Genomic DNA, 18737 nt, shown 5'->3' with positions numbered 1-18737 from the left:
AGATGCAGTAATTAACATTAAATTTATGTTCCTATTCAAATTAAATTGGGTATGAATTCTTTTTGTAACGAAAATATTTTAGATGAATAAATCAGGTTTTAATGAGGAAGGGATGTGGAGGTTACGAGGGTGACTAGGGGTGAGGGAGGTCAATTTACTTTATAAATTTCATTGATGTGAACTTAGTTCTATACGCAGTATATGTTTGTAGTGATATATACTTATTACTATACAAATAACGACAAAAGTTGACAGTGCTTCCATCAATTAGTGCCCAAACAAAGTTCAACCTTGATGATTAAGTCCAAGATAAACATAACGATTATAGTTGAGTACAGCTTAACTAACATAGTTACTAGCGCCTCCATCGCTCAGTATACAGCGCTGTTTGAATTGTTAACAGGTTGAGAACAAACATTACCTTGAGTTTTTTGGCTTCTCCCTTCAGGTCTGAGATCTATTGTATGGATAAATAGAGATAGATTCCGACTTAAGAATCCTTCATTGAATTTAAGTTGGAATTTAATTCGAAATTCCCTATGTTTTGAAAGAAATATGGCCAATTTTATAATCAATATTGATTAGGTGAATATTAAACAGACTAAGAGAACGCAGGGACCTCGCTTAACGTTAATTCAATATTCCATTGATGCAAAGACCACTTGACTTAATTTATAATCCTGAAAGCGAATAAAAGAACTTGGCATTTTACGCGCTTTGTGGTTTACTGAATATTCAAATATTCATTACAAGTCCCGGATTTGTTAGTTGAAAACTTGGCAGTCTAATTGAATAAACGTGTCGCGGAGATATCGACAGATTTTATCTTCCAAAGAACCAAATTTACGTTATGATCATTTCAGTATTTCAAATAAAGATAATAAACCAATAGAGATAGAGCCAGGCCGCAGCTAGTCCTATCTGACCCAATACCCCACTGCAACAATATGTAGAGCAACATGCTTCTACCGAGATGTTTCACCAAAATTATAAACAACATAATTTATGAATTATTTTCCCAGGGAATCTCGTTCATACTGTGTAGGGAAATAATAACAATTCGCATCAAAATTGATACACATTGCTAATTTAACAAATTTCATGTGTGCGTTAGCGAGTGGTTAATATTTTAAATACTACGGTGCTAATGCCAGACGTGGCTGACTGTTTATGACTTGTCAATCGAAATTGGTTACAGGAACAATTAATTTGCTTACCTTTTCTATTCTGCTGTATCTCTGTTATGGATGTTTTTTTCTGTCCATACGCTGGTGTATTGTTGTGATATAACACTATTTTTAATCTAAATGTTAAAAAGTATAGATGTAACTTACACAGATCTTTTATAATATTATTTTCAAATATTTTGATATGTTGTTAATTTAGGATTAAGTTCATAGACCATTTTGCTAGATCTATCAATGTGACTGAAAATATACTAACCAATGTTGAGGATATTTGGAGAGTAATTATCAAGTGTGATCGATAAAACATCAGCTAACAGATGAATTAAATGATTTATATAACAACAATTTACTAGATATGCCATTTTAATGTAAGCGTAAGCAGTATGTAAATAGCGCAATAGAGTTTAGACAATAGTGATAACTTGCCGTCAAGACATCCAATGTTAATCTTCCGTAAATAACTTAACTTATGTTTAAAGTATTTTTAAAAATATAATAAACTTTAATTTTTCTAGGCCTAATGTAGTTTGACTACAATTGCATCATGACTACAACTTAAAATTGTAACTTTTCCCGCTTTATAATAATTAGTCGCGGAATCTGCCGCATCACTCCAAGTGTCCACGAAATATTGCAACTAAATTAAATAAATTGTTTTCTCTTCACAAAATGGATGATGAAACTTTATTAATTATATATTGTTGTCGTTTCGTAATCAAGAGACTTTTGTGCATAACAATGTTACGATATAACTTTCAAAGAAAAGAGACAAAACAGAAGGATCGCGTATTTAAGGAAAACTGATTGATGATGTGTTTCCTATATTCATTTATATGATATCTGTGAAACATAAAAATATATTATGTACGGTGCTATAGTTGCCGTACAAATTAATTTATGTATGATTCATAAATTAAACGAGACTTATATTTTATTGTTACTACGAGTAACATGCAGACATATTTCATCATCTAATTTTGTTGTGTTTAATTACTTATACCATTTATTATATTAAATTAATTTACATGCTTAATTAAACCTGGCAGAACTGTAAGATTGTATCATCGTAACATACCATGTTTATACGCAAATGAAGAATTTGATTGATTGATTGAAGAACAATTGGTGGTGGATGGAGCTAAATGTTATTGGTATTATTTTAAAAACATTGTTACATTTAGTATTCTTCGATGGGCATAATTGACTGCAATGCTCAATATTACACAGAACTTGTTTTAAATTCAGCACCCGTTCGTATGTGGTCTGCACTCGAGTCGGTTCGTTACTGAACGGAACTGTAATGCGGTTAATGATGTTGAAAACAGCAGTTGTTGTTTTAATACTTTATGATCTTTGTCTCTTATTAAAAATATAATTTCAGAATAGTAGCATTAAATAATTTTGAAGATACTTACTTATTATAAAATATTAACACGTTATATTATATTTCCCTAAGATGAACATCCAATTTAACATTAGCATATTATATAAATTTATTGCATTTATCAATTTAAATATAGTTTAATATATTTTTTGAGATTTTTACTAATAGTTGTAACCGTTGATATTGCTGTACTTGTTATTGATTCATTGTAGTCTTCTGTAAATTCTTACTTCGTTACTATTTTCCTTTCAGCTATCATTATATATCGCAATTTGAATATTTATAAAATCCGTTTGTATGCTAAAACCCTTTGTTTGAAAAAAAAAATATTTTCCAATGATACTGTTTTTCATAACAATTCTAGAGGCAATTCGAGGCAATCAAAAACAAGCCCAAATACCTCGAGCCAGAGATCAAAATTGTTCTGTTTTAATGTAAAGTATTCAATTGTGTCGCTCAGCGGTCAATCCTTTATTGGGTCGTTGATCAGTTTCGGCCATTTGTAATTATCGTTACACTCGTGTGTCGTCATTTTGGCCAGGGTCTGTCCCTGTCTTTAATTAAGCCGCCCACTGTCAGCTCTGAATGCGTACGTGCATTTTTAGAATAATTATGTGATAATGTTGGATGCTAGGGTGGTGTTAGAAATGAGAAACCAGCAGCTTATGTGGGTTCCGCATATGAGTAATCGTATAAAGATACGATTTGGTATAATAAAATAATCATTGATAGTCAAACATCTGATATTTATCTCAGTAATCCTAATTGTAGTATCTTACGACACATTACAGGATACTCACAGCACTGAGCTATGCACTCGGCTGTGAACCGTAAATCAAAAGCATTTGTGACTGATACTTGGGAGGATCAAATTTGTTGAAAATGTCACAGGTGATTTCAAGAATTTTGTGGTTTAAGTTACAAGATAAAAATTGTTTTAAAACAAAATATTTTCTTATAATATAATAACAAAATATCGAATCATAAAACTATGTATATTACGTAGGTATTCTAGGTTATATATACATTTATAATGGTTAATGCTTGCTTAATACCATTATTTATTTACGGCGTGTGTGGATTTATGTATGTACTGTACTAAATGACTCTCGTGGTTTTTTTTCACTAACATTTATTCTTTTATTTTACTCGTGTAAGTTATTGAGTATTTGTCGTTTAAATATTTTTATTGCATCACTTCGCATATATCTTAATGAACTATTTTGTTTAAGACTGAAGCAGTACATGTTGATATAAAGGAGTGACGATGAGTTTCATCCACAAAGTAATTTGAAAACAAAATTTTATGAACGATGCGGGCTTGAAATCCCGACCTCTCACATTCCGTGCGAGTGCTCTTCCAACAGAGCTCACCGTTTGAGTGACGTATCGTCATAAATTCTTATATGCTTTGTGCAACTCTCAGGTTCTTGCCACATCTTCTCATTTAAACTCAACTTTTCCGAAGTGGTGGTTAATAGAGAAAAGTATGACTGTTGATATTGTTAAGTATCATTTCTTTCACACAAATTTTAAAAAGTGAATCTATCCGATTTATTCTTTTTCCCCTGTGAAACAATACTGCTGACAGGTATAATATTATATTCCAGTACAATTCCGCTACATCTTGTGAGTTAAGACACACGACAGTACACGCAGACAGGACAGTAAGCCGGCGTTAAATAGCCAGCTGCAGCTCGACTGATCCTGACGGAGGGCTGGTGCTCGGCGCAATGCGGGACACAGAGGTCCCTGCGGAATGGTCACGTGGCGGAGAGATCGTGCGCTAACGGCCACCAATGGCGAGCTATTTAACCCGTCTGCAATGATGATCCAATTCATCTGTCCTGCGCACGGCTTCCCAGTTCACTGCAAGGCTCATCTATTTACTGATAGCTTTATACTTGAAATCATAGATATTGCAGGACGTTCTCGTAGCAGGGCGCGTAGATATTATTTGACGCTCTGTTTATTTTTGTCAAGTTGAGTTTGATGATCGAGATACTGATTATATTGCTATACTTATATTTTAACAATATTGAATAGGTGTTGACTCGTTAATATCTCACTCCAATATTATATTTATTCTTTTTCTTTTAATATATATATTATTATTATTCTTTTAATAATAAGGGATTGGCCCTGTGCTTCCCCGGGGCGCAAACAAATAGGAGTGTCCTAGGCCCAAAGGCCCGACTTGATATGGGATATTTCTTGACCGAGTGACAGAGCATATTGAACATACACTAGGTACAAAATTGAGCATTATTTTTTGTCTCATACAAGTGTATGTATTCGGGAGTTCAAATGGGAAAAAATTAACCTTGTCTGATGGCGTATCGTATTTCCGATAATTTGCGCTTTCACAAAAAAATGAGTCCCATTTATCATGACATTGATCTTCGACAACACTCCCTTGATGCCTCGCCTAGTATCGGATTACTGGATCTCGAATTCTCGGGGACTCAGTGCTCTGCGAACGGCTAGATCACTTAGCGTTGCGTAGAGACGTCACTTCATTGTGTGTCTTCTACCGCATTTATTACTATATCGCTATATCACTATGGCATGAACTTTTCTCTACGTTGGTATATAGGTTTCTTCAAAAAGTGCTGCTCTAGCAACGCTCCTGTGATTTCTCTGGTGTTAAATTCAACGTATTAAATTTAATTATTTAATTGTAGGATATGATTATTACAATATTCTCATTACCACCACAGTTTTTAATAACTTATAAGTATAATTTAATCAAAAGATGAAAATTCTAAATAATTTATGTTTAATTTATGTTTTATGTTTGCCAACAGGTTTACATCATGGTTACGACCAGAAATCACATTCATATTAAAACTAGTAAATCATATCCAATTACGGACAAACACGCCTTGCGTTGAAATAAATTGTTTTAGCATTGTATAAAACATTACATTTAGAAAAATAATTTAAGCCGTGAGTAAAAACGTTTTATGTTTTATCAAAATAGATACTGTTTTGTTAAATTATATCAGATTGACAATTACTTCAATCTCGACATTGCATAAAACCACCGTAACTGGCACACTAATTAAGATACATAATGTGCAGGATAGGACATGTAAGTTGCAGATGCAGCGACTGTGTAATCGGAAATGAAGCTAACATTTGATGCGAACGTTGAGTCACTGCGCGGCACGACACGACTCGATATATCAGAGAAGCGAAGGTGAACAGACACGGGAACAGGTAATCCATCCGAGAGATTTATCAGTTTGCCGGCACACGGAGCTCTGATTAAATCTAATGCACAATCTTCTGTACACCTGCCTGTATTATTAGATTATTTTATTTATTATTTTGTTATTAGACGGCTTGTATTTATATTTGACTAGCTGACCCGGCAAACGTTGTTTTGCCATTTAAATAATTTTTAGTGTTCTACCGCATTTTTCTCCGACTTACTTTTTAAAGCTGACGATCACGAAATAGTAGATTGTTAACCAAGCGTCGAAAGAATCAATTCCCGAGGTATTTAGACGCCCGAGCGTAGCAAGGTCGGCTGTAGACCGAGTAGGAATTGATAATTTTACCCGAGTTTTAACTCGGGTAAAAGTATCAACTTATATCACTCTACTTTTCATTTCGAATATGAGGAAAATAAAACTAGTTGTTTATCTAAGCACAGATTAGTATCCCACCAATTTATGTCGACTTTTTAAATTTCAAATATGGAACTTACCACGTAATTGTTGCGGTTTATTCCGCTCAAAGAAGTTTGCGCTAAGTTCACGCTGGCTGTTTAGAATGTCACATGGCCGCATCATTTTTTTTAACTAGTTCTTTTTTATATAAAACGCTTCACAGCAGTTCTATATATAAAGTTCATTCCGGCCCTTAGGTGGGAAGTAATTTGTATGAGTTTTACCCTCTCTGTGGAGGGAAGCAGCATTTTCCACCAATAATCAGATCAAAACAACATTACTTTCCGAGTATGAGTAATGAAAAAGTCTTTTCATTTTTCGGGTTACTAAAATATAGCATATGACACTCACAAAAAATGTGGCTATCTATTGGTATTATTTGTTAAATATTAGTGTGATAAAAAGCGAACTTAACTTTTGCATTGGGCTGTCTTAGCTCAGGCTCAGTATAAATTCAGCTGTAAAATGAATATATAAACGAAATCAAACATTATGCTAAGCTCACACTAAGCTGAGTTTTAAGTGAGTAAAGTCTGAGCAAGTCTAAGTACGCTCTATAGATCTCAGGCTTATAGTCCGATTTTCGGCTATGTTGTCCACGTTGAATGGCTGCCATCATTTCCATCAGCCACGATGAATGTGAAGCTCCCAGTAATGGTAAGAGCCATGGACGCACCACTATGTAAAAATTAGCACACGTCGCGCCTCACGATGCTCCACAACTCTTCCGTAGACGCTACGCCAGGCTAAGCAGCAAATGCTGTTTCAAATTTGTAGCACTCCGAGCCAGTGGCACACCGTTGGATACATTAAACATGAATTAATTAAAATTTCATTAAAACTTATTTCATAAGATACAATAAAAACGAAAACACTTTGTAATTTAGCATTGTGCCATGTTTTTTCGCTTCCCGTTCGGTCGAACCTGACAAAATGTACCTGTCTAGTGAATGGAAAAATCTCACCAACTATGTCAAGGATAGACAGATTCATAGCCAAGGGACATTTGAAAATTCAAATTCAAATTCCGTTTCCCACATGCTCAGCATAATGAGACTTATTACTTATTTATTTAGAAATACCAACATTTGTTTACATTGATGCGTTATATATTTATAATACAGACTAAATATAATGTACTTAATGTAACAAACAATTACAGGTATCTACCACATGCTTTAATAATTTTCACAAAGTAAATATTAGTTTAAGAGGAAAAAAAAATATATGCTAACAAGTAATAATGGTTAAATGATTTGGTTTTAAATTGTTATTATTTAAGATTATTATATATACTATAAAACTAAGAAATATAACTATTATTATGACTACATTTTATTCACTAAACTTACATACAAATAATTTACGAACTGTATGGAAAGAAGTCGTGAAATTAATATCGATGTAATCGCTATATTTGTTTACCATCTTGCACAGCCTAGGAATAGGAGAGTTCGCTCCAAACATACATCTTCGAACCGGTGGAACTAGCGGAATAATTTGCTTCCGGGGATATCTACTAGGGACACGAAAATTAATTTTATTCAGAAGCTGAGGACAGTCAATCTTGTCAAAGTTTTAATACAAAGATAAGGTCGATTAGAGTTCCCCTGTCTTCTAAGGAAGTCATTTTGAAAAATACGAGTCTATTAGCATAGGTAGACAGACTTTTTCTTGAAAGTCCGTCGAATAAGTTAAATGCCAAATAAATCTTTTTTTGAATTCGCTCTATTCTTAACATGTGTGTCGCATAGTGAGGTCTCCAAACTACCGATCCATATTCCAATATGCTCCGTACCAATGAGTTGTAAAGTGAAATTTTTAAAAAGTTGTTACGAAATACTTTTATGTTTCTTATTAAAAATCCTAAGATTTTAGATGCTTATTACACGTCACTTTCAGGAAACTCACATGTTATGACATGTCTTAAGGCAATAGCATTAGCTTAACGCATCAGTAAACTTACTACTATGTTATACAGAAAATAAAATCACAAAATTGCAACTCACTGAACAATTTCAGTCTCATAGGTGTTGCTACAAATAAGCGCTCAGCACTCATTTGCAAAGTATCTTTGTAATTACTAACACAAAAGTTAAGTCTTAAATATTGACGGTAGTTGGTTTTCAAACTACCTTAAAAAAATTACATTAAATAATCGGCAAATTTTTAAAGTGTTACCAATTTAATTGAACTTGAATCCTTTACCCCACTTCTAATGACGAAGAAAGAGCCTCCTATTGTGTTATAAAAGTGCGACGTCACCACTGTTGGCCTCACAATTGTCGACGTGCTGGTGATCACTCATAATTGGAGCATCAAAAGTGTTTGATCATCTTCGTATACATGGGGCACACTAAGAGTTTTGCACTTCTAGCTAATCGCTCTATTTGAATTTCGAATGTTATATTTTTTGATACGTTGCAACCTTCTTAGTAATAAAAAAATAATTGGCGGGAAATCATTTGTCAATTGTTTTTATCACACATCAAAGTTCTACGTACGCAACGAAAATAAAATTAATTTGAAAAGATTTTAGAGCGATGATTTTAAGCGTTCTCTCTCTCCGCAAGACCGTGCCGCTCGTCTTCAAACTGTTTTTGGGAGAGAAGCACTTTGCTTGATCACCGTGAGGCAATGGTTTGCTCAATTTGAGAGAGGTCGGGTTCCTTTACATGACGAATTTTGTGAATGGCGTTGTTTATTTTCAACTGCCATCAACGAAAATAATGTGGCTACTGTTAAGCGGCTAATTGAAGAAAACCCACGGACTACCTATGAAACAATTCGAGTACTATTAGGGAGTGGAATGAGCCCAATTTAGAAAAATTTACACTAATAATTGAAAGTTCGGAAACATTATTGTCGTTGCATCCCTCATGAACTGACAGCGGAGCAGAAGCGGGCTCGCGTGGAATGGTGCTTACAGATGCTAATGAAGTACGACCACGGACATTCTATTGCTGTTTATGACATTGTCACAGGGGATGAAACGTGGATTTATTGTTTTGAACCCGAAAAAAAACAGAAATCTTGTGAGTGGGTGTGTGAGGCAGTAACTTGGTAAAAGAATGATCGCATTTTTTTTCTCAACTACGGGTCCCATCTGCACAATTGCCCTTGAAGATCAAAAGAGTGTTAATGCCGAGAGTTATACCATTTGTTGACCCAGGGTATTAGAAAAAGTTCGCGAAAGACGACCGAAAAGCCGCGTACTCCTAGATCATCACAACGCTTCTTCACACACGGTCAACAAAACTAAGTCATTTTTAGCTTCTGAAAAAGTACAACTCGTCACCCATCCTTCACGTAGCCCCGACCCTGTGATTTCTGTATTTTCCTCAAAATCAAAGAGGTTTCACTCATACCAATTCCGAAGTGGCAATGAGAGCGTTCAATCAGCACGTAGAAAACATGCCTTCAGATCTGTTTTAAAAAATGGTTCGATCGCATGAAAAATCGTGAATCCAAGAAACCAAGCATGAATAGCTCGCAGATTCCAGATTTTTTTCCTACTTCTTGACACTTATCTTTATATTTTGGATGATTCACACAAAATCTTTATAAATTATAGCCTATATGTAATTCTAATGTGTAAGCTCATTAATGTAAGTTTCATTCAAATCCATTCAGTAGTTTTTGCGTGAAGAAGTTACAAACATACACAAACTTTCGCAGTTATAATATTAGTAGGATAATACAATCAGGGCTTATAGACAACTTGGCCCTACTTGAGATAGATAATAACTTTTTGCAAATTTGGACTAAATTTACAAAGTTTCCTAAAACACGACCGTAGATATATAGAAAGAAGAAGAAGTTCTCCTCTGTTCTTGATTCATCTTGACTAGTGCAAGACTCTTTGATTACCGCAAGATGCTTGTCATATTTACTTTAGTATTTATAATATTCGTTTGTATTTCTAATAAAAAACGAATGGCAAAGAATAAATGATATTATTAAGAAAGTCAAACCCAAAAATCGGCGAACAAGGAAAGTGAGTTAAGGTCAGCGATATTTCCACATAATTCAATAGAGACGCAACGTTACAGTAGATCGCTAATAGATGAGACCAATCAACCGTGAAGCTGAAATGTTCAACAGAAATTCAATCGACATTTTTTCCTTATCCCTGGAACAACTTCGATATAAGTATATTTTTATGGGCCATTTACGTTTTGCCCAACAGCGTACAACTTACAAGCGTACAAAGCTTTTAATATAATAAAAGATCGTTCACGTAGGCCTTAAGGTTGTAAATATTCAAAGAAGGCTCGCTCTTATGGATATACTTTAAGATTAAGATTGAAATTTCTTTCCGAAGATCTCTATTCTTCTTGTTTTGTTTCTCTTGAAACAAAGTTGCCTAATTTGATTCAAATATTATGTTAAGTGATGGTTCAATCTACGGTGGTAAGCGTTTTAATGCGTATGCATAGTCTATACTTGCGATTAAATGCAATCACTTCAATCGTCTAACAGCGTGACTTGATATTAAATGAAGGGTTCTGCGGGAACTCAGGGGAATACTTCATTTAATATTTGTGGAGAACAAATAGTGCGTAAAGTTATAGTATGAGAATACTTCCTGCGTTTGTTGTGAAGGAAGTGCTTTTAGTGACGTGCATGATAATAAATAATAATAGAATACAGATTCTATTCGACTCCTGGTTGTAGTGTGTATGACAATTGTTGTAGCATTTGAAGATAATCGATCTTGTTATGTACCTATTGCTCACTGCAGGCAACGTTCAATGATACTAGTTGTACACGACAAGACAAGTTGTCAAGCCGGTTTCCAAGTTCTCGAAAAATTCAAGCAGAGGTAAGTAAGCACTAATACACGGAACAGAATTACAACAAAACATAGTTTACAAAAAAAATATTGCTTAGCTTTCCTCAGCGCTAGTCAATTTTCGTAAGTGTCTATAAGAATTCTTAAATATAACCATCAATCTGTAGTGGTAATGTTACTATCTAGTTCACCCTAAAAGTAAAACCACCATACAATCAATTATAATCTATGGAACGTTAAAAGTTAAAAAATAGTTATCGTCCTAAAAACACCGCCTTATAAAGTACATTCCTTAGTTTGGACGTGGAAGAAATTTATTCAAAGCCGCACTGTTGAGGAACAGTTTTTAATTAATAAGAGAGTTGTCCATTCAATTAAACTGTAAAGAATTTTTTGCATGATTTTGTTCCAACTAACTTGCATTTTTACTAAATTAATGTAAATAGACTTTGTACGTATTTATATTTTGTCTTTTTTGTTTTTTTTTTAATAAATTATACTGATGTTAATATAAACACTATACAAACATTGACATAAATAATGGAACTTATAGCTGTTTCTAAGTTATTCAAATGAAAGCTAATAATATCCCGTAGTGAATTGTTAATAGGGTTAAGACGGATTGTTACTTTATGATTGCTATTAATTTAAACAATATTTACAAGCAATGTGTATTATTGGATAATCTTTTATTTATTCCCATACTTTGCGCCTTACTTATTCATATATTACACAAATAAAACCCGGGGTACGTAAAATATGGCGTATCGCTAGTCGCTACTAATTACACAAATAAAACTTAAAACAAAATTTTATGAACGATACGGGATCCAAATCCGCGACCTCACTCGTTCCGTGAGTGCGCTCTTTCCAACTGAGCGAACCGTTTGAGCGATGTATCGTTTATAAAATATTGTATGCTTTGTTCAAGTCTCACGTTGTGTCTTCATCTACAGGATCTACTTTACAGTTGATAACCTACTCAACACCAATATTTGCATATAAGGAAATTGACTTGAGATGTCGCTCTTGCAAATCTAAACAATTTGTTATGTTTTTAAAGTGACTTTTAAAACTGAAAACAAAATAACTGTAATTAATTCCTAGAAGTGAGGGTTATCACTTTTAAAGACATAAAAAATTGCTTATTCATATATTATTATTTAATGATATTTAAGGAACTGTGCAACATTACTGAAAGTAGCCTCTACATAAGTGTTAATTGCAGCATTTGTTAGATTTTTTTTGTATATTTATCGCGTATTTATTAATGAGGAACACCATCATCGAAGCTGACGTGATCTTTATAATATCATCGTAAGTGAGTCCCACTCGGTCACTACAACAGTGATAGTGACATTATTATAGTCAACAATGTCCGGCTCACATATATAGATAGCTATCTACTATCATTACAAATTTTGAGCTGTTAAATAAAGAATGGTTATGGAACGTTTGTCAATTGGGCACAACTGAAAAACAAAATATTTTATTGCAGTAAATGAGAAAAGCAAGGTTATTTTATTGATAAAAAATAATAATACAATAATGTGGTTGGTAATGAAAGAATTTATGTTTAATAAGTTGATGGGTTAATTTATAATTATTGTACAAATATAATTGTAACTGTAGATTACAAGATCATCACTCATACATAGTTTAAGTTTCCATAAAGTATTAACTATTCATTTATGATATTGCGCTATTTTGATATCGTATCAATAAACATAAAATTCTTATACAATATGACATTATAATTAACAAAAAATCAACCGACTTCAAAAACACTATCACACTACACTAACTAAAAACTTGTCTAAATATGTCCAGATATACAAAATTTTCCAATGCAGCAATGAACGTAAGCGCTTAATTGAAGAGTTCCGTTACTTTGCCATGGATTCTGTAATCAGAACCAAACCAAACTGTCACCAAACTATCTTTTAAGTATATCCTTTCCAATAGAAAAAGAATCATCGAAATCGGTTGGCGCTATATTGAGTTATTCCTAAATTTATCATCCAATTTGCTATGCGTATGTATAGCAAATTTAAGACTTTTTTGATTTTTATCATGGATATCACTGTCAGATCTGTACCAAATCACAATGGGACCATACGGGAAGTACCAGCTTTCAAATAAAAAAAGAATTATTTAAATCGGCTAACCCAGTCGAAAGTTTTAAGGTAACAAACATAAAAAAAAACTACCGACGAATTGAGAACCTCCTCCTTTTTTGAAGTTGATTAAAAACATATTATACAAAATGTGTGTGGTACGCAACACTGGCATGTTATGTAATACGAGGGGCAGTAATAAATATCACAGCACATATCAGCTTCACGGTACATGGAGCTTTAATGGCTTTTATTGTGTTCGTTACACTGAAAAATGTTAACAGTTTATTGTCTCGCGAAGATCTCTGTCAATTTTTCTTGCTTTCTTTCATCAGCTCATTTCTGAATTCTGAGTGTAGTATCTGAGGATGGGTATATAATTTTTTTTATAAATACTAATGAGTTAAATCAGGGTAATTTCAGGCTACATATACCCAGCATTTACAATTAATAAAAATGATTCTAAAAATCCCATATTATATTATAAAAAATATGTCAGTTGGCCATATTTATTGGAACAATAATAATATAAACATCGAAGCACAATAAGTGCAGACGACCCTCACAAATAACCTAAAATGAAACTTATATTATTTATAACTTATATTTACTTACTTTTATTTTATTATTATATATATATTTACTTATAATTATTATATGTATAACATTGGACGTTCCTTTAATAGCATATATTAAGAACATCGAAAAATAAAACGGGATACGTAATACATTGGGTTAACAATGATGAGAAAAAATGTATCTCAGATCGTTATTCAGATTTATTTTCATTTTTTAGGAATAATTTATGCGAAAATGAACTAACCCCTATTAACTTAGCAAACTGTCGGAGTAAGATGAAATATTAAGTGTGGCTGCTGACCCGCACTCACGAGGAATCCTCTAAAATAAACTCAATCTCGAAGCATTGGAAAAATAGCAAATGAAAATGAGAATGAAAAAGATAAAGCTGTGGAATAAACTTCCTTGTAATGTGTTTCCAGGGCGATACGACATGGGTATCTTCAAAAAAAGAGCGTGCACCTTTCTTAAGTGCCGGCAACGCTCCTGGGATTCCTCTGGTGTTTCAACAAAATTCGGGCGGCGGTGATCACTTAGCACCAGGTGACTCGTACGCTCGTTTGTCTTCCTTTTGTTCGTTTGCCTTCCTTGGAAAACAAAAACTACAGGCAGAATAATAAAACAAGTAATATGAACAAAAATTTTAAAACTTATCTAAATATGAATTTAATATATTTACACGCATAATCCAATCAAACGTAGTTAATATGCATCAAGTACAAAAAAAACTAAATTAAGGCTAATTCTAAATTGAACATAGTAACGGTGCAGGGTTTTCCCATAAAGGTTTACTACTCAGTTACATGTTAGTTGAGTATAACCTAAAACTGATCGTCAGTAGGTCTCTTCAAGAAGGCGGCCGTCGCCATTACACAGCCACTATTAAATAATAAGAAATAATAATGATAACTTATGTTCTTTACCTCAAACTTATATACGTATATGTTTTATGATATCGGTCCCACGGCAAGGTGCCTCATTATAATGTAATAAAAGTCATTTATTCATTTAAAATTTTCTTAACGTCTTAACCATCGTCTTTGGAAACAAAAAGGCGTTCTACGAGAGAAATTATGGCGCAGGAAAAGTTTTATTTTTCTACACAAATGTAAGTTATAAGTTTGTGAAAAATTCTTAATTATGTTTTAATATTGAATATTTGTTGCACCAAAAAATTTATGGGTTTTAATGTATTTCCAGTGTTTCATATTCACTATACTTACCAAACTTCTTTTCATACATTCGTTTCTTAGACATGCAATAATTCGCTTTTTTTATTGTTACTTTAATAAACTTACATCAGTTATGAATTTATACAATTTTCACTAAATAATAATTGCAACTAACCAATGCAGCTCAAATAAAGTGATGAATTATATGATGAATTTGTAACTCAAAGCTTTGTTAATATTTAACAACAGATTTATATTTGACACGTCATCAACTATATTATTATGTTTCTACAATTACGTCATGGATGAGGTGACTGTACTCTGTATAATGTACAATCCAGCCCTGCACGCTCTGTGCTTGTTGTAAATAATTTAGTGGTTAGGTGATCTAAGCTTTAACGCATGCTTAATGTAATTGTTATGTTGGTCATTGTGCTGCATTTGTTATTTTCTGGTCTTGTTGTGATTATTATTATATTTTAGGAGAGGGGGGACGAGGGTAACAAATTTAGACTAAGACGATAATCCACTTAGGGAGTGAGGAAAGATGATGATTTTTTTATGAAAATAAGGAACGAGACGAGTAGGACGTTCAGCTGATGGTAATTGATACGCCCTACCCAATACAATTTAGTGCCACTCAGAATTCTTGAAAAACCCAAAAATTACATTACAATTGCGCTCGTCACCTTGAGACTAAAGATTGTGGCGGCCACTATATTTTCGCCTGGCCACACTAGATTTAAGTTTTTATTATTATGCCCGTCAGGTTGGCAATAGAGATTTTAGCTTGGTAAAGCTATGTAATGTAACGAGTTAATATTGTGTGAATATAAGTTAAGTTCCTTGATGTGAGTCGTTTTCATTAACCAAACACCTAAGTGATAGTCTGTTCAGTTATTATTGCAGTTAATAGTGAACCTCGACAATTGGTGACCCCGACGTGATCGAACGGTGTTTATAACTTTACATCATCGACGCCAGATTGAAGCGTCGCTCTACAATATGTAAATAGATTAGTGAATTACTACGCCTTACACTTCAAGACTGTACTACATTACCATCCTTCCCTTCGTATGCTACGGGGACATATTGCTGGACGATGCGCGCGCACAATAAACACTATTAAGTGTTTCTGCGTTTGAGCGGTAATGGCGGCCAGGCATATCGGACCAAAAGGGATAATTATTAATTATTGATAATTAATAATTATCCCTTTTGGTAAATATTACTATCTACTTAATTAGTGTTGTGCAGTGAATTGTGTTAGTTCGCGTCAAGTGTCAACGAACGTCAAGTGTCAACAACCGTCAAATGTCAGTTGGAAATAGATCATAAATGACATAGACATAGAACATGTAATTATTAGAGAGTTGGATTTGCTACTCAACCATTTTCTATCTCCGGTTCTAAGTGATACAGGTACTAACTTTACCCAAATTTCCATAGATTAAGCGAAGTTATTTGTTGTATTTTTAATGTATCAATGAGAATTTTTACTGTGACCTACATTAATTCTGTTTATTATATTTTATATTATAAAATGAAGTTTTGTAATATGTACTATCTTGAGCACCTAATTTTCAGTATTTTACATTTATATAATTATAAGGTGTGTTGTTAGTATCAAGATTAGTATATAAGGATAGTTGTTTTTTTTCTTTTTTTTTTCAATTGTATTTATTTTATTATGTTCATTTTACCTTTTTGATTTACAATTCTATTAATGTATATTTGTCTGTATGTGTACCTACGGTGAAGGATAACCAGTTTAAATATTTCTACTATACTCCCCTTACTAAAATCTTAGCTCATTAGCTTGAACAACACGCTTAACTTTTGTCGCATCATCATGTCTGAAGAAAAATATAGGAAGGAAATAGAGGCATTAATTCATAAGAATGAGGAGCACCAAAAACAATTGGAGGAGACCCCAAAACAGATATACAAAGTGTCCGCAAAATAACCACCTTTTTGGGTGGAACGCCCTGCCATGTGGTTTGCTCAAGCCGATGCACAATTTCATTTGGCTGGTATTGTTCTTGATACTACTAAGTTCAGCCACATATTAGCCACCTTGGATCAGCGTATTATAGGTGAAATTGAAGACATAGTTATGAATCCTCCAGATAATAATAAATACGAAAAGTTAAAGGATGAACTCATCCGTCGTATGTGGACATCGGAGGAGCAGAGAGTGCGTCGCCTCCTCGGTGATGAAGAGCTAGGCGATCGAAAGCCCTCTACATTGCTTAGGTACCTTCGCTCCCTCGCTGGAACTACTCTGAGGGATGATAATATATTGCGACAACTGTGGCTTCGTCGGCCCCCTACCAATGTACAAGCTATTTTAGCGGTTCAAGCAGACCTTACCTTAGATAAGATAGCAGAGCTAGCTGATAACATTATGGAGCCGCCTGCAGGCCCCTCTAAGGTTTTTAGTGTGGAAGATAGTACAGCCACTACTACACTTACATCATTAATGAAGTGTGTACAATCGCTAAGTTTACAGGTAGCTAGTCTTACAAGAGAGCAGCGGCAAAAAGGACAGCGGGCAAGCAGTCGAAGCCGCTCTTCTAGTCACCACCGAGATAGAACACCAGGCGGCGGCATGTCCAGGCAATGCTGGTATCATAGACGGTTCGGTAACAAGGCGAGTAAATGCCTCAAGCCATGTAACTGGAATCCGGAAAATTCAAAAAGCAGCAGTCACTAGAGGCAGGATCTGATTGCTGTGCGGTAGGATCCTGCAGTCACCGTCTTTTTGTTAGAGACAAAATAACTGGCCGACAATTTTTTAATTGATACAGGTTCTGATATTTGCTGTTATCCCTACAGCTGGTTCCGAGGACAGAGGACACCTACTGACTGGGAACTTAGCGCTGCTAACGGCACTAAGATCAGAACCTATGGTCAAGTCTCTCTCAAGCTGGATTTCGGACTGCGACGTGAATTCGGCTGGCAGTTCATCCTTGCTGATGTCAAAACTGCTATCATTGGATTGGACTTCCTTGCACACTACAAACTGCTCCCCGACTGTAGTAGTAAAAATCTTTTGGATGGCACTACTGGTTTATCTCGCCTTGTTTCTTCTGCTTCTTCTAGCCAACCTAGCGTCAGGGCAGTCGTTATCCCGGACTCAGTCTTCGCACAAGTGCTTGCAGAGTTTCCGGACATTACACGACCTCCAGGTCTTCCTCGTGTGACTTGACTTTGCCCACAACCTTTCTGGAGCCAAGGTTTTCAGCACATTAGATCTGGTTAAGGCTTATCACCAGATCCCTGTTTTGAAAGAGGATATACCGAAGACAGCCATCGTAACCCCGTTTGGCCTCTTTGAATTTCCCTTCAAGACTTTCGGGCTACGCAACGCTGGACAAACTTTTCAGCGATTTATCGATGAAGTCGCATGGGGTCTAGATTTCTGTTTTCCGTATTTAGATGATGTTTTAGTTTTTTCTCCCGATGAATCTACACACCAAGAACACCTCCGTATCCTCTTCGAACGCTTTCAAGACTACGGAGTTATCGTAAATTCATCCAAATGTGTCCTTGGTTCCAAAGAAGTTGTTTTTCTAGGTCATTTAATAAATGCTGATGGTACGTTTCCTCCACAGGAGCGAGTACCAGCACTGCGAGATTTTTCTCCTCCAAAAACCGTTCAAGGCATGAGACGTTTCCTGGGCATGCTAAACTACTATAGACGTTTCATTCCGCATGCTGCCAAATTCCAAGCTCCTTTAATTGATGCGGTCGTGTCCACCAAAAGTAAAGGAGCAAAACCCTTTCCCTGGACACCCGCTCTTCATAAAGCTTTTGAAGATTG

The sequence above is a fragment of the Leptidea sinapis genome, chromosome 30 (genome assembly GCF_905404315.1).
Source record: "Leptidea sinapis chromosome 30, ilLepSina1.1, whole genome shotgun sequence".
Lineage (NCBI taxonomy): Eukaryota > Metazoa > Arthropoda > Insecta > Lepidoptera > Pieridae > Leptidea > Leptidea sinapis.
This window is presented reverse-complemented; position numbering follows the sequence as displayed.